We start from the raw sequence: 18,254 nt of genomic DNA, 5'->3' as shown, positions 1-18,254 counted from the left end.
TAGTGATGTACTGACCCACAATCATCTGTAGAGAATAGTGGTGATGTACTGACCCACAATCATCTGTAGAGAATAGTGGTGATGTACTGACCCACAATCATCTATAGAGAATAGTGGTGATGTACTGACCCACAATCATCTATAGAGAATAGTGATGTACTGATCCATAATCATCTATAGAGAATAGTGGTGATGTACTGACCCACAATCATCTATAGAGAATAGTGATGTACTGACCCACAATCATCTATAGAGAATAGTGGTGATGTACTGATCCACTGATGGTTTCTCTGTAATGCAACAATGCATTTTCAGCCTTTGAATGTGCAGAAACTGCCACTAACAATGAACACACAGAGATGTGTTGATGGTTTTGAAGGACATTGAAGCTTTAGCTATTGGCTCCCGAGTGGCGCTGCGGTCTAAGGCACTGCATCTCAGTGCAAGTGGCGTCGCTACAGACCCTGGTTCGATACCAGGCCGTATCACAACCGGCCGTGATTGGGAGTCTCATAGGACGGCCCAGCGTCGTCCGGGGTTGGCCGGGGGGGTAGGGCCGTCATTTTAAATAAGAATTTGTTCTTTAACTGACTTGCCTAGTTATATAAAAGGTTACATTAAAAAATATTTATATTCTTGCTCAGATTCGTCCATGAAAAATAAACACAGAGATGTTTTTTGAAGGGTTGAAATGGAAGGAAAGGAAGAAAGGAAAGGACACATCTGAGGATGAGAGTTAAAAGCTGTTGTGGGGATTGAACCGGTTACCATTCTGTATGTGTTTAGTGTGCTGGATGTTACCAACCACACAGACACTGTAGGGTGTTTACCATGTCTCTGTGATGTTGTCGTGTTCAACCCCCCGTGTTTACAGACTCAGGTTTGTGATAAGTACTGTTTTCATTTAACATCTATGTGTCGTTGTGTGTCTTTAAAAATATCTTTCTGACGTTGTTGTGCGTCTCTGTCTCAGGGCTGTAGAAAATCAGTCAGTACAGATGTTTTAGTTGTGTTTAACATGTCTTTCACAACATCCTCTCCTCTCAGGGCTGGAGAAAGGCAGTCAGTACAGTTTCCAGGTCTCTGCCATGACAGCTAACGGCACAGGCCCGGCCAGCGAGTGGTTCACCGCCGAGACGCCAGAGAATGACCTTGACGGTAAAGACACAAACACACTTCAGTCCGTCTCTTCCCTCTGCTTCTCAAATGACATCCTATTTCTTATAGGGCACTACTTTCTCTTACTTTAGACAAGATCCCCATAGACACTGGACAAAAGTAGTGCCCTAAGAAATAGGATGTCATTGGGATGCAACCCTACCCTCCTCCTGCTCTACTACCATGTCTCTATTCTCCTCTTCCTCTCTATTCTACCTCCTCTGTACTGTCTCTATTCTCCCCTTCCTCCTCTCTACTCTGTCTCTATTCTCCTCTTCCTCCTCTACTCCCTTCCTCCTCTACATGTCTCTATTCCCCTCTTCCTCCTCCTCCTCTTCTCCTCTACTACCATGTCTCTCTCTGTCTCTATTCTCCTCTTCCTCCTCTACTACCATGTCTCTATTCTCCTCTTCCTCCTACTACTACATGTCTCTATTCTCCTCTTCCTCCTCTACTACCATGTCTCTATTCTCCTCTTCCTCCTCTACTACCATGTCTCTATCTCTCTATTCCCCTCTTCCTCCTCTACTACCATGTCTCTATTCTCCTCTTCCTCCTCTACTACCATGTCTCTATTCCCCCCTCTTCCTCCTCTACTACCATGTCTCTATTCTCCTCTTCCTCCTCTACTACCATGTCTCTATTCCCCTCTTCTCCCCTCTCTACTACCATGTCTCTATTCTCTTCCTCCTCTTCCTCCTCTCCTACTACCATGTCTCTATTCTCCTCTTCCTCCTCTACTATTCTCATGTCTCTATTCCCCTCTTCCTCCTCTACTACCATGTCTCTCTCTCCTCTACCTATTCTCCCTCTTCCTCCTCTACTACCATGTCTCTATTCTCCCTCTTCCTCCTCTACTACTACATGTCTCTATTCTCCTCTTCCTCCTCTACTACCATGTCTCTATTCTCCTCTTCCTCCCCTCTCCACTACCATGTCTCTTCCTCCTCCATTCTCTCTCTTCCTCTTCTCTACTACCATGTCTCTATTCTCCTCCCCCCTCTTCCTCCTCTACTACCATGTCTCTATTCTCCTCTTCCTCCTCTACTACCATGTCTCTATTCCCCTCTTCCTCTCTATTCTCCTCCTCCACTACCATGTCTCTATTCCCCTCTTCCTCCTCCACTACCATGTCTCTCTTCTCTATTCTCTTCTTCTCCTCTACTACCATGTCACTATTCTCCTCTTCCTCCTCCACTACCATGTCTCTCTCTGTCTCTATTCTCCTCTTCCTCCTCCACTACCATGTCTCTCTCTGTCTTCTCCTCTCTCCTCTTCCTCCCTCCACTACCATGTCTCTATTCTCCTCTTCCTCCTCTACTACCATGTCTCTATTCCCCTCTTCCTCCTCTACTACTACATGTCTCTATTCTCCTCTTCCTCCTCTACTACCATGTCTCTATTCCTCCTCTTCCTCCTCTCCACTACCATGTCTCTATTCTCCTCTCTTCCTCCTCTCCTACTCTTCTCTTCCTCCTCTCTACCATGTCTCTCTCTGTCTCTATTCTCCTCTTCCTCCTCTACTACCATGTCTCTATTCTCCTCTTCCTCCTCTACTACCATGTCTCTATACCCATGTCTCTTTCTTCCTCCCTCCTCTACTACCATGTCTCTTCTCCTCTTCCTCCTCCCTCCCCTCCACTACCATGTCTCTATTCTCCTCTTCCTCCTCTACTACCATGTCTCTATTCTCCTCTTCCTCCTCTACTACCATGTCTCTATTCTCCTCTTCCTCCTCTACTACCATGTCTCTATTCTCCTCTTCTTCCTCTACTCCATGTCTCTATTCTATGTCCATGTTCTCTATACCATGTCTCTCTCTCTCCTCTTCCTCCTCCTCCACTACCATGTCTCTATTCTCCTCTTCCTCCTCCACTACCATGTCTCTATTCTCCTCTTCCTCCTCTACTACCATGTCTCTATTCTCCTCTTCCTCCTCTACTACCATGTCTCTATTCTCCTCTTCCTCTATTCTCTACTACTCATGTCTCTATTCTCCCTCTTCCTCCTCTACTACCATGTCTCTATTCTCCTCTTCCTCCTCTACTACCATGTCTCTATTCTCCTCTTCCTCCTCTACCATGTCTACTCCTCTTCCCTCTCTACTACCATGTCTCTCTCTGTCTCTATTCCCCTCTCCTCTACCTCTATTCCTCTTCTCCTCTACTACCATGTCTCTATTCTCCTCTTCCTCCTCTACTCTCTCATGTCTTCCTCTTCTCCTCTACTACTGTCTCTATTCTCCTCTTCCTCCTCTACTACCATGTCTCTATTCTCCTCTTCCTCCTCTACTACCATGTCTCTATTCCTCCTCTTCCTCCTCTACTATGTCTCTATTCTCTCTATTCTCCTCTTCCTCCTCTACTACCATGTCTCTCTTCTCCTCTTCCTCCTTCTCCATGTCTCTTCTCCTCCTCTCTACTACCATGTCTCTTCTTCTCCTCTTCCTCCTCTACTACCATGTCTCTATTCTCCTCTTCCTCCTCTACTACCATGTCTCTATTCTCCTCTTCCTCCTCTATTCTACCACTGTCTCTCTCTGTCTCTATTCTCCTCTTCCTCCTCTACTACCATGTCTCTATTCTCCTCTTCCTCCTCTACTACCATGTCTCTCTCTCTTCCTCTTCTCTCTTCCTCCTCTACTACCATGTCTCTATTCTCCTCTTCCTCCTCCACTACCATGTCTCTATTCTCCTCTTCCTCCTCTACTACCATGTCTCTATTCTCCTCTTCCTCCTCCTACTACCATGTCTCTATTCTCTTTCCTCCTCTACTACCATGTCTCTATTCTCCTCTTCCTCCTCCACTACCATGTCTCTATTCTCCTCTTCCTCCTCTACTACCATGTCTCTATTCTCCTCTTCCTCCTCTACTACCATGTCTCTATTCTCCTCTTCCTCCTCTACTACCATGTCTCTATTCTCCTCTTCCTCCTCCACTACCATGTCTCTATTCTCCTCTTCCTCCTCCTACCCTCTATTCTCCTCTTCCTCCTCTACCATGTCTCTCTCTGTCTCTATTCCCCTCTTCCTCCTCTACTACCATGTCTCTATTCTCCTCTTCCTCCTCCACTACCATGTCTCTCTCTGTCTCTATTCCCTGAGGCAGGGCTGGACTCTTGTATTCAGAGTGATTGTTTTAAATATTTAGAGAGTGGTGAGGCCAAGGTGTATACACAGTTGTAACATATTGAGCATCATACAAACCTGCTGTGCAGTCATCCACTGGCAATTTGATGGGGATGCTATTGGACTGCTTGACTGGCAGCCTCCAAACTCTAAAAGAACAAAATGTCTAGTTCCACTGTGCCACCGTCCCAAATGGCAACCTATTACTAAAGTGGTGCCAACAGGGCCCACAGGTGCCAACAGGGCCCACCGGTGTCAACAGGGACCACAGGTGCCACAGGTGCCAACAGGGCCCACAGGTGTCAACAGGGCCCACAGGTGTCAACAGGGCCCACAGGTGCCAACAGGGCCCACAGGTGCCAACAGGGCCCACAGGTGCCAACAGGGCCCACAGGTGTCAACAGGGCCCACAGGTGCCAACAGGGCCCGCTTTAGTGCACTAAATAAGGAATATAGTGCCATTTGGGTCTCGGATACTAACTATGCCTTAAAAGCATTTCTTTTGTTTCATATAAATTCTATATAACCTGATTAGAACACGCTTTGGCAGCCAGGCAGTTAGGAAGGACATGTGGACAGGTCATGGAGGAGAGTGGTGAGATCAGGAAGGGGTCAATCAGGCAGATGGTTTTAAGAGATGACAAGGGACCTAATGCAATTCTAATGGATTTATCACTCAATAAACTGATATTAACCTCAGAATGTCTTCTCAGCGTCCTCTTTCCTAGAGGATTATCACAAACTGTCGCATCACATTAGCTTTAGTTAGAAGGATGTTAGTACTGTTTCTGATTGGATTGGATTGGATTTGACACACAAAAAAAAAAAAAAACACAAATCATTCATACAAGTCGATATACTGTGTGAAAATATCATCAAAGGATAAAAACTAAATGTTGGTCCTGAATATCTCAGCTGGTAGAGCGTGGCGATTGACAACGCCAGGATTGTGGGTCAGATTCCCAGGAACCACCCATAGGTTAAATGTATGACTGTGTATACATTATCATTGTTACACAATACCACTGATGAGTCATCGATACACAAGTTCAAACAGGTGCCATTAATACAGGTAACGAGTGGAGGACAGAGGAGCCTCTTAAAGAAGAAGTTACAGGTCTGTGAGAGCCAGAAAATCTTGCTTGTTTGTAGGTGACCAAATACTTATTTTCCACCATAATTTGCTAATAATAAAATTCATTAAAAAATCCTACAATGTGATTTTCCGGGAAAAAAAAAATCTAATTTTGTCTGTCATAGTTGAAGTGTACCTATGATGAAAATTACTGGCCTCTCTCATCTTTTTAAGTGGGAGAACTTGCACAATTGGTGGCTGACTAAATACTTTTTTTTGCCCCACTGTATCTATATATATTATCACTGTTACATTTTAGGCCCGTTTCCATGGTGATTCCATATGATCTGAATCAAATCAAATCAAATGTATTTATATAGCCCCTTCGTACATCAGCTGATATCTCAAAGTGCTGTACAGAAACCCAGCCTAAAACCCCCAAACAGCAAGCAATGCAGGTGTAGAAGCACCAAGTGCTGTACAGAAACCCAGTCTAAAACCCCCAAACAGCAAGCAATGCAGGTGTAGAAGCACCAAGTGCTGTACAGAAACCCAGCCTAAAACCCCCAAACAGCAAGCAATGCAGGTGTAGAAGCACGGTGGCTAGGAAAAAACTCAACTTAGAAAGGCAGCCAAAACCTAGGAAGAAACCTAGAGAGGAACCAGGCTATGTGGGGTGGCCAGTCCTCTTCTGGCTGTGCCGGGTGGAGATTATAACAGAACATGGCCAAGATGTTCAAATGTTCATAGATGACCAGCAGGGTCCAATAATAATAATCACAGTGGTTGTAGAGGGTGCAACAAGTCATCACCTAAATGTCAGTTGGCTTTTCTTAGCCGATCATTGTATCTGAAGCATTCCACTTTGTCGTACATTTTCTTCCCAGAGAGCCAAGTCCCGAATCAACCGAGTTCCCTCCACGTTCGACCCCTGCCTAACAGCATCATCATGAGCTGGACTCCTCCCCTCAACCCCAACATCCTAGTACGGGGCTACATCATTGGCTACGGAGTAGGAAGTCCCTACGCTGAGACGGTCAGGGTGGACAGCAAGCAGCGATACTACGCCATAGAAAACCTGGGTGAGTTCTCTAGTGGTAGTACTGTATACTGAACATGGTACCAGTCTGGTTAGGGGTAGTACTGTATACTGAACATGTTACCAGTCTGGTTAGTGGTAGTACTGTATACTGAACATGGTACCAGTCTGGTTAGGGGTAGTACTGTATACTGAACATGTTACCAGTCTGGTTAGTGGTAGTACTGTATACTGAACATGGTACCAGTCTGGTTAGGGGTAGTACTGCTTACTGAACATGGTCTGGTTAGGGGTAGTACTGCATACTGAACATGGTACCAGTCTGGTTAGGGGTAGTACTGTATACTGAACATGGTCTGGTTAGGGGTAGTACTGCATACTGAACATGGTACCAGTCTGGTTAGGGGTAGTACTGTATTCTGAACATGGTACCAGTCTGGTTAGGGGTAGTACTGTATACTGAACATGGTCTGGTTAGGGGTAGTACTGTATTCTGAACATGGTACCAGTCTGGTTAGGGGTAGTACTGTATACTGAACATGGTAGCAGTCTGGTTAGGGGTAGTACTGTATACTGAACATGGTACCAGTCTGGTTAGGGGTAGTACTGCATACTGAACATGGTACCAGTCTGGTTAGGGGAAGTACTGTATACTGAACATGGTACCAGTCTGGTTAGGGGTAGTACTGCATACTGAACATGGTACCAGTCTGGTTAGGGGTAGTACTGCATACTGAACATGGTACCAGTCTGGTTAGGGGAAGTACTGTATACTGAACATGGTACCAGTCTGGTTAGTGGTAGTACTGCATACTGAACATGGTCTGGTTAGGGGTAGTACTGTATACTGAACATGGTCTGGTTAGGGGTAGTACTGCATACTGAACATGGTCTGGTTAGGGGTAGTACTGTATACTGAACATGGTACCAGTCTGGTTAGGGGTAGTACTGTATACTGAACATGGTACCAGTCTGGTTAGGGGAAGTACTGTATACTGAACATGGTCTGGTTAGGGGTAGTACTGTATACTGCACATGGTCTGGTTAGTGGTAGTACTGTATACTGAACATGGTACCAGTCTGGTTAGGGGTAGTACTGTATACTGAACATGGTCTGGTTAGTGGTAGTACTGTATACTGAACATGGTACCAGTCTGGTTAAGGGTAGTACTGTATACTGAACATGGTACCAGTCTGGTTAGGGGTAGTACTGTATACTGAACATGGGCTAGTTAGGGGTAGTACTGTATACTGAACATGGTCTGGTTAGGGGTAGTACTGTATACTGAACATGGTCTGGTTAGGGGTAGTACTGCATACTGAACATGGTCTGGTTAGGGGTAGTCCTGTATACTGAACATGGTACCAGTCTGGTTAGGGGTACTACTGTATACTGAACATGGTCTGGTTAGGGGTAGTACTGTATACTGAACATGGTACCAGTCTGGTTAGGGGTAGTACTGTATACTGAACATTCCGGAGACACCTGAAACCCCACCTCTTTAAGGAATACCTAGGATAGGATAAAGTAATCCTTCTCACCCCCCCCCCCTTAAAAGATTTAGATGCACTATTGTAAAGTGGCTGTTCCATTGGATGTCTTAAGGTGAACGCACCAATTTGTAAGTCGCTCTGGATAAGAGCGTCTGCTAAATGACTTAAATGTAAATGTAAAATGTAATGGTCTGGTTAGGGGTAGTACTGTATACTGAACATGGTCTGGTTAGGGGTAGTACTGTATACTGAACATGGTACCAGTCTGGTTAGGGGTAGTACTGTATACTGAACATGGTACCAGTCTGGTTAGGGGTAGTACTGCATACTGAACATGGTACCAGTCTGGTTACGGGTAGTACTGCATACTGAACATGGTACCAGTCTGGTTAGGGGTAGTACTGCATACTGAACATGGTACCAGTCTGGTTATGGGTAGTACTGCATACTGAACATGGTACCAGTCTGGTTAGGGGTAGTACTGTATACTGAACATGGTACCAGTCTGGTTATGGGTAGTACTATATACTGAACATGGTACCAGTCTGGTTAGGGGTAGTACTGTATACTGAACATGGTACCAGTCTGGTTAGGGGTAGTACTGCATACTGAACATGGTACCAGTCTGGTTAGGGGTAGTACTGTATACTGAACATGGTACCAGTCTGGTTATGGGTAGTACTGTATACTGAACATGTTACCAGTCTGGTTAGGGGTAGTACTGTATACTGAACATGGTACCAGTCTGGTTAGGGGTAGTACTGCATACTGAACATGGTCTGGTTAGGGGTAGTACTGTATACTGAACATGGTCTGGTTAGTGGTAGTACTGTATACTGAACATGGTACCAGTCTGGTTAGGGGTAGTACTGTATTCTGAACATGGTACCAGTCTGGTTAGGGGTAGTACTGTATACTGAACATGGTACCAGTCTGGTTATGGGTAGTACTGCATACTGAACATGGTCTGGTTAGGGGTAGTACTGTATACTGAACATGGTCTGGTTAGGGGTAGTACTGCATACTGAACATGGTACCAGTCTGGTTATGGGTAGTACTGTATACTGAACATGGTACCAGTCTGGTTAGGGGTAGTACTGTATACTGAACATGGTACCAGTCTGGTTAGGGGTAGTACTGCATACTGAACATGGTACCAGTCTGGTTAGGGGTAGTACTGTATACTGAACATGGTACCAGTCTGGTTATGGGTAGTACTGTATACTGAACATGTTACCAGTCTGGTTAGGGGTAGTACTGTATACTGAACATGGTACCAGTCTGGTTAGGGGTAGTACTGCATACTGAACATGGTCTGGTTAGGGGTAGTACTGTATACTGAACATGTTACCAGTCTGGTTAGGGGTAGTACTGCATACTGAACATGGTACCAGTCTGGTTATGGGTAGTACTGCATACTGAACATGGTCTGGTTAGGGGTAGTACTGTATACTGAACATGGTCTGGTTAGGGGTAGTACTGCATACTGAACATGGTACCAGTCTGGTTATGGGTAGTACTGCATACTGAACATGGTCTGGTTAGGGGTAGTACTGCATACTGAACATGGTCTGGTTAGGGGTAGTACTGTATACTGAACATGGTACCAGTCTGGTTAGTGGTAGTACTGCATACTGAACATGGTACCAGTCTGGTTATGGGTAGTACTGCATACTGAACATGGTCTGGTTAGGGGTAGTACTGTATACTGAACATGGTACCAGTCTGGTTAGGGGTAGTACTGTCTACTGAACATGGTACCAGTCTAGTTAGTGGTAGTACTGCATACTGAACATGGTACCAGTCTGGTTAGTGGTAGTACTGCATACTAAACATGGTACCAGTCTGGTTAGGGGTAGTACTGTATACTGAACATGGTCTGGTTAGTGGTAGTACTGTATACTGAACATGGTCTGGTTAGGGTTAGTACTGTATACTGAACATGGTCTGGTTAGTGGTAGTACTGTATACTGAACATGGTGCCAGTCTGGTTAGGGGTAGTACTGCATACTGAACATGGTACCAGTCTGGTTAGTGGTAGTACTGTATACTGAACATGGTCTGGTTAGGGGTAGTACTGCATACTGAACATGGTACCAGTCTGGTTATTGGTAGTACTGTATACTGAACATGGTCTGGTTAGGGGTAGTACTGTATACTGAACATGGTACCAGTCTGGTTAGGGGTAGTACTGCAGACTCCGGTAAACACCCACTTGGTGGCGACTTGGTTACGAATCCCTCCTCGGCCCCTACTCTCTGTCTCCCTTTGTACCTGTGTCCCTCTATATACAGTTGAAGTCAGAAGTTTACATACACCTTAGCCAAATACATTTAAACTCAGTTTATCACAATTCCTGACATTTAAACCTAGTAAAAAAATGTTTAGGTCAGTTAGGATCACCACTTTATTTTAAGAATGTGAAATGTCAGAATAATAGTAGAGAGAGTGATTTATTTCAGCTTTTATTTCTTTCATCACATTCCCAGTGGGTCAGAAGTTTACATACACTCAATTAGTATTCGGTAGCATTGTCTTTAAATGGTTTAACTTGGGTCAAACGTTTTGGGTAGCCTTCCACAAGCTTCCCACAATAAGTTAGGTGAACTTTGGCCCATTCCTCCTGACAGAGCTGGTGTAACTGAGTCAGGTTTGTAGGCCTCCTTGCTCGCACACCCGTTTTCTGTTCTGCCCACAAATGTTCTATAGGATTGAGGTCAGGGCTTTGTAATGGCCACTCCAATACCTTGACTTTGTTGTCCTTAAGCCACAACTTTGGAAGTATGATTGGGGTCATTGTCCATTTGGAAGACCCATTTATGACCAAGCTTTAACTTCCTGACTGATGTCTTGAGATGTTGCTTCAATATATCCACATAACTTTCCTCCCTCATGATGCCGTCTATTTTGTTAAGTGCACCAGTCCCTCCGCAGCAAAGCACCCCCACAACATGAGGCTGCCACCCCCTGCTTCACAGTTGGGATGGTGTTCTTCGGCTTGCAAGCCTCCCCCTTTTTCCTCCAAATATGACGATGGTCATTTTGGCCAAACAGTTCTATTTATGTTTCATCAGACCAGAGGACATTTCTTCAACGTTCTTTGTCTCCATGTGCAGTTGCAAACCGTAGTCTGTCTTTTTTATGGCGGTTTTGAAGCAGTGGCTTCTTCCTTGCTGAGCGGCCTTTCAGGTTATGTCGATATAGGACTTGTTTTACTGTGGATACAGATACTTTTGTACGTGTTTCCTCCAGCATCTTCACAAGGTCCTTTGCTGTTGTTCTGGGATTAATTTGCACTTTTCACACCAAAGTACTTTCATATCTAGGAGACAGAATGCATCTCCTTCCTGAGCGGTATGACGGCTGCGTGGTCCCATGGTGTTTATACTTGCGTACTATTGTTTGTACAGATGAACGTGGTACATTCAATTGTTTGGAAATTGCTCCCAAGGAGACTTGTGGAGGTCTACATTTTTTATGAGGTCTTGCCTGATTTCTTTTGATTTTCCCGTGATGTCAAGCTAAGAGAAACTGAGTTTGAAGGTAGACCTTGAAATACATCCACAGGTAAACCTCCAATTGACTCAAATTATGTCAATTAGCCTATCAGAAGCTTCTAAAGCCATGGCATTTTAGCAGTGCGTTGTAGCTGTGGGTTGTAGCTGTGGGTTGTAGCAGTGGGTTTTAGCAGTGGGTTGTAGCAGTGGGTTGTAGCTGTGGGTTGTAGCTGTGGGTTGTAAAGCTGTGGGTTTTAGCTGTGGGTTGTAGCAGTGGGTTTTAGCAGTGGGTTGTAGCAGTGGGTTGTAGCTGTGGGTTGTAGCTGTGGGTTTTAGCAGTGGGTTTTTGCTGTGGGTTGTAGCAGTGGGTTGTAGCAGTGGGTTTTATCTGTGGGTTGTAGCTGTGGGTTTTAGCAGTGGGTTGTAGCAGTGGGTTGTAGCTGTGGGTTTTAGCAGTGGGTTGTAGCTGTGGGTTGTAGCAGTGGGTTGTAGCAGTGGGTTGTAGCTGTGGGTTTTAGCAGTGGGTTGTAGCAGTGGGTTGTAGCTGTGGGTTGTAGCTGTGGGTTGTAGCATTGGGTTGTAGCAGTGGGTTGTAGCTGTGGGTTGTAGCAGTGGGTTTTAGCAGTGGGTTGTAGCAGTGGGTTGTAGCAGTGGGTTGTAGCAGTGGGTTGTAGCTGTGGGTTTTAGCAGTGGGTTGTAGCAGTGGGTTGTAGCTGTGGGTTGTAGCTGTGGGTTTTAGCAGTGGGTTGTAGCTGTGGGTTGTAGCTGTGGGTTGTAGCTGTGGGTTGTAGCTGTGGGTTGTAGCTGTGGGTTGTATTAGTGGGTTGTAGCTGTGGGTTGTAGCTGTGGGTTGTTGCTGTGGGTTGTAGCAGTGGGTTGTAGCTGTGGGTTGTAGCTGTGGGTTGTAGCTGTGGGTTTTAGCAGTGGATTTTAGCAGTGGGTTGTAGCTGTGGGTTGTAGCAGTGGGTTGTAGCTGTGGGTTGTAGCAGTGTGTTGTAGCTGTGGGTTTTAGCAGTGGGTTGTAGCAGTGGGTTGTAGCTGTGGGTTGTAGCAGGGGGTGGTAGCTGTGGGTTGTAGCTGTGGGTTGTAGCAGTGGGTTGTAGCAGTGTGTTGTAGCTGTGGGTTTTAGCAGTGGGTTGTAGCAGTGGGTTGTAGCTGTGGGTTGTAGCAGGGGGTGGTAGCTGTGGGTTGTAGCTGTGGGTTGTAGCAGTGGGTTGTAGCAGTGTGTTGTAGCTGTGGGTTTTAGCAGTGGGTTGTAGCAGTGGGTTGTAGCTGTGGGTTGTAGCAGTGGGTTGTAGCTGTGCTACTGTTCGTGCCTAATGAATACATTCTGGAAGGGTAATCCATCTGCAAATGTTGCATATTTATTATTAATGATGATGTTAGTGCTTGAATCTTTTTAGGGAGACTAGCTCGGATGAGATTGTCATGGTCGAGCCGTCTGACCTCTCTCTGTTGTCCTGTGGCAGGTCCTCTATGGGTGATGTATGGAGGACACTGTCAGAACGATACCAGACAGTCCATATCCAGGACTTACTAACCCCAGCTGTTGAAGACAGGTTGTCTGTTAAAAACTTCTTAGGGCTGAAATCCCGTTAACGGGAGCGATATGACAACAATCAGTGAAAGTGCATGGCGCCAAATTCAAAACAACAGAAATCTCATAACATTAACATTCCTCAAACATACATGTATCATATAACTTTTTTAACGGTAATAATGTTGTTAATCCCACCACAGTGTCCGATTTCAAATAGGCTTTACGGCGAAAGCACCACAAACGATTATGCTAGGTCACCATATAGCCACAGATAAACACAGACATTTTTTCCAGCAAAAGATTTTCCAGCCAGAGTCACAAAACCCACAAATAGAGATACAATTCATCACTAACCCTTGATCATCTTCATCAGATGACACTCATAGGACTTCATGTTACACAATATATGTATGTTTTGTTTGATACATTCCCTATTTATCAAAATATGAGTTTACATTGGCGCGTTACATTCACTAGTTCCAAAAACATCCAGTGATTTTGCATAGCCACATCATTCAACAGAAATACTCATCATAAGTGTAAATGATAATACAAGTTACACACATGGAATTATAGATATACCTCTCCTTAATGCAACCGCTGTGTCAGATTTTTAAAAAACTTTACGGAAAAACCAGTACTACCCCACAGTACTACCCCTAACCAGACTGAAAATGGCTGACTGCCAGACACCTGATAGATTCGGCTTTCATTCACTCCCACAACACCGTAGAAGTCTCATTAAAATGTCTATTGATGGGTGACATCTAGTGGAACCCCTAGGCAGTGCAACATCATTAATATCTCAAGGGGATTTCATTAGGGACTCTGGTGAATACATACAAAGCTCAGATTTCTCACTTCCTGTTTTGATTTCTCCGCCGTATGAGTTCTGTTATACTCACAAGACATCATTCAAACAGTTTTAGAAACTTTAGAGTGTTTTCTATACAATACTAAAAATATAAATATGAATATATTAGCAACTGAGACTGAGGAGCAGGCAGTTTACTTTGGGCAACTTATTCATCCAAGCTACTCAATACTGCCCCCCAGCCATAAGAAGTTTCAACTCCCAGGTCAACAGCTGTTGAAGACCGGTTCTGTCAACTCCCAGCTGTTGAAGACCAGTTGTCTGTCAACTCCCAGCTGTTGAAGACCGGTTGTCTGTCAACCCCCCTGCTGTTGAAGACAGGTTGTCTGTCAACTCCCAGCTGTTGAAGACAGGTTGTCTGTCAACTCCCAGCTGTTGAAGACAGGTTGTCTGTCAACTCCCAGCTGTTGAAGACAGGTTGTCTGTCAACTCCCAGCTGTTGAAGACAGGTTGTCTGTCAACTCCCAGGTCAACAGCTGTTGAAGACAGGTTGTCTGTCAACTCCCAGCTGTTGAAAACAGGTTGTCTGTCAACTCCCAGCTGTTGAAAACAGGTTGTCTGTCAACTCCCAGCTGTTGAAGACAGGTTGTCTGTCAACTCCCAGCTGTTGAAAACAGGTTGTCTGTCAACTCCCAGCTGTTGAAAACCGGTTGTCTGTCAACTCCCAGCTGTTGAAAACAGGTTGTCTGTCAACTCCCAGGTCACCAGCTGTTGAAGACCGGTTGTCTGTCAACTCCCAGCTGTTGAAGACCGGTTGTCTGTCAACTCCCTGCTGTTGAAGACAGGTTGTCTGTCAACTCCCAGGTCAACAGCTGTTGAAGACCGGTTGTCTGTCAACTCCCAGCTGTTGAAGACAGGTTGTCTGTCAACTCCCAGATCAACAGCTGTTGAAAACCGGTTGTCTGTCAACTCCCAGCTGTTGAAGACAGGTTGTCTGTCAACTCCCAGGTCACCAGCTGTTGAAAACCGGTTGTCTGTCAACTCCCAGCTGTTGAAGACCGGTTGTCTGTCAACTCCCAGCTGTTGAAGACCGGTTGTCTGTCAACTCCCAGCTGTTGAAGACAGGTTGTCGTTCAACTCCCAGCTGTTGAAGACAGGTTGTCTGTCAACCCCCAGGTCAACAGCTGTTGAAAACCGGTTGTCTGTCAACTCCCAGCTGTTGAAGACAGGTTGTCTGTCAACTCCCAGCTGTTGAAAACAGGTTGTCTGTCAACTCCCAGGTCAACAGCTGTTGAAGACCGGTTGTCTGTCAACTCCCAGCTGTTGAAGACCGGTTGTCTGTCAACTCCCAGGTCACCAGCTGTTGAAAACCGGTTGTCTGTCAACTCCCAGCTGTTGAAGACCGGTTGTCTGTCAACTCCCAGGTCAACAGCTGTTGAAAACCGGTTGTCTGTCAACTCCCAGCTGTTGAAGACCGGTTGTCTGTCAACTCCCAGGTCAACAGCTGTTGAAAACCGGTTGTCTGTCAACTCCCAGCTGTTGAAAACAGGTTGTCTGTCAACTCCCAGCTGTTGAAAACAGGTTGTCTGTCAACTCCCAGGTCACCAGCTGTTGAAGACAGGTTATCTGTCAACTCCCAGCTGTTGAAGACCGGTTGTCTGTCAACTCCCAGCTGTTGAAAACAGGTTGTCTGTCAACTCCCAGCTGTTGAAAACAGGTTGTCTGTCAACTCCCAGCTGTTGAAAACAGGTTGTCTGTCAACTCCCAGGTCACCAGCTGTTGAAAACCGGTTGTCTGTCAACTCCCAGCTGTTGAAGACCGGTTGTCTGTCAACTCCCAGCTGTTGAAGACCGGTTGTCTGTCAACTCCCAGCTGTTGAAAACCGGTTGTCTGTCAACTCCCAAGTCAACAGCTGTTGAAGACAGGTTGTCTGTCAACTCCCAGCTGTTGAAGACAGGTTGTCTGTCAACTCCCAGCTGTTGAAGACAGGTTGTCTGTCAACTCCCAGGTCAACAGCTGTTGAAAACCGGTTGTCTGTCAACTCCCAGCTGTTGAAGACCGGTTGTCTGTCAACTCCCTGCTGTTGAAGACCGGTTGTCTGTCAACTCCAAGGTCAACAGCTGGTGAAGACCGGTTGTCTGTCAACTCCCAGCTGTTGAAGACCAGTTGTCTGTCAACTCCCAGCTGTTGAAGACCGGTTACAACACACACACACACTCTGTCAACCCCCAGGTCACCTGCTGTTGAAGACAGGTTGTCTGTCAACTCCCAGCTGTTGAAGACAGGTTGTCTGTCAACTCCCAGCTGTTGAAGACAGGTTGTCTGTCAACTCCCAGCTGTTGAAGACAGGTTGTCTGTCAACTCCCAGGTCAACAGCTGTTGAAGACAGGTTGTCTGTCAACTCCCAGCTGTTGAAGACCAGTTGTCTGTCAACTCCCAGCTGTTGAAGACCGGTTGTCTGTCAACCCCCAGGTCACCTGCTGTTGAAGACAGGTTGTCTGTCAACTCCCAGCTGTTGAAGACAGGTTGTCTGTCAACTCCCAGCTGTTGAAGACAGGTTGTCTGTCAACTCCCTGCTGTTGAAGACAGGTTGTCTGTCAACTCCCAGCTGTTGAAGACAGGTTGTCTGTCAACTCCCAGGTCAACAGCTGTTGAAGACAGGTTGTCTGTCAACTCCCAGCTGTTGAAAACAGGTTGTCTGTCAACTCCCAGCTGTTGAAAACAGGTTGTCTGTCAACTCCCAGCTGTTGAAGACAGGTTGTCTGTCAACTCCCAGCTGTTGAAAACAGGTTGTCTGTCAACTCCCAGCTGTTGAAAACCGGTTGTCTGTCAACTCCCAGCTGTTGAAAACAGGTTGTCTGTCAACTCCCAGGTCACCAGCTGTTGAAGACCGGTTGTCTGTCAACTCCCAGCTGTTGAAGACCGGTTGTCTGTCAACTCCCTGCTGTTGAAGACAGGTTGTCTGTCAACTCCCAGGTCAACAGCTGTTGAAGACCGGTTGTCTGTCAACTCCCAGCTGTTGAAGACAGGTTGTCTGTCAACTCCCAGGTCACCAGCTGTTGAAAACCGGTTGTCTGTCAACTCCCAGCTGTTGAAGACCGGTTGTCTGTCAACTCCCAGCTGTTGAAGACCGGTTGTCTGTCAACTCCCAGCTGTTGAAGACAGGTTGTCGTTCAACTCCCAGCTGTTGAAGACAGGTTGTCTGTCAACCCCCAGGTCAACAGCTGTTGAACACAGGTTGTCTGTCAACTCCCAGGTCAACAGCTGTTGAAGACCGGTTGTCTGTCAACCCCCAGCTGTTGAACACAGGTTGTCTGTCAACTCCCAGCTGTTGAACACAGGTTGTCTGTCAACTCCCAGCTGTTGAACACAGGTTGTCTGTCAACTCCCAGGTCAACAGCTGTTGAAGACCGGTTGTCTGTCAACTCCCAGCTGTTGAAGACAGGTTGTCTGTCAACTCCCAGCTGTTGAAAACAGGTTGTCTGTCAACTCCCAGCTGTTGAAAACCGGTTGTCTGTCAACTCCCAGCTGTTGAAAACAGGTTGTCTGTCAACTCCCAGGTCACCAGCTGTTGAAGACCGGTTGTCTGTCAACTCCCAGCTGTTGAAGACCGGTTGTCTGTCAACTCCCTGCTGTTGAAGACAGGTTGTCTGTCAACTCCCAGGTCAACAGCTGTTGAAGACCGGTTGTCTGTCAACTCCCAGCTGTTGAAGACAGGTTGTCTGTCAACTCCCAGGTCACCAGCTGTTGAAAACCGGTTGTCTGTCAACTCCCAGCTGTTGAAGACCGGTTGTCTGTCAACTCCCAGCTGTTGAAGACCGGTTGTCTGTCAACTCCCAGCTGTTGAAGACAGGTTGTCGTTCAACTCCCAGCTGTTGAAGACAGGTTGTCTGTCAACCCCCAGGTCAACAGCTGTTGAACACAGGTTGTCTGTCAACTCCCAGGTCAACAGCTGTTGAAGACCGGTTGTCTGTCAACCCCCAGCTGTTGAACACAGGTTGTCTGTCAACTCCCAGCTGTTGAACACAGGTTGTCTGTCAACTCCCAGCTGTTGAACACAGGTTGTCTGTCAACTCCCAGGTCAACAGCTGTTGAAGACCGGTTGTCTGTCAACTCCCAGCTGTTGAAGACAGGTTGTCTGTCAACTCCCAGCTGTTGAAGACCGGTTGTCTGTCAACTCCCAGCTGTTGAACACAGGTTGTCTGTCAACTCCCAGCTGTTGAACACAGGTTGTCTGTCAACTCCCAGGTCAACAGCTGTTGAAGACCGGTTGTCTGTCAACTCCCAGGTCAACAGCTGTTGAAGACCGGTTGTCTGTCAACTCCCAGCTGTTGAACACAGGTTGTCTGTCAACTCCCAGCTGTTGAACACAGGTTGTCTGTCAACTCCCAGGTCACCAGCTGTTGAAGACAACAGTTACACCATAGCTGGAAGATGACAAACATCTCCATGACTACTGTTGATGACAAACATCTCCATGACTACTGTTGATGACAAACATCTCCATGA

Source organism: Oncorhynchus nerka, linkage group LG15, assembly GCF_034236695.1.
Source record: "Oncorhynchus nerka isolate Pitt River linkage group LG15, Oner_Uvic_2.0, whole genome shotgun sequence".
In the NCBI taxonomy this organism is placed as follows: domain Eukaryota; kingdom Metazoa; phylum Chordata; class Actinopteri; order Salmoniformes; family Salmonidae; genus Oncorhynchus; species Oncorhynchus nerka.
This window is presented reverse-complemented; position numbering follows the sequence as displayed.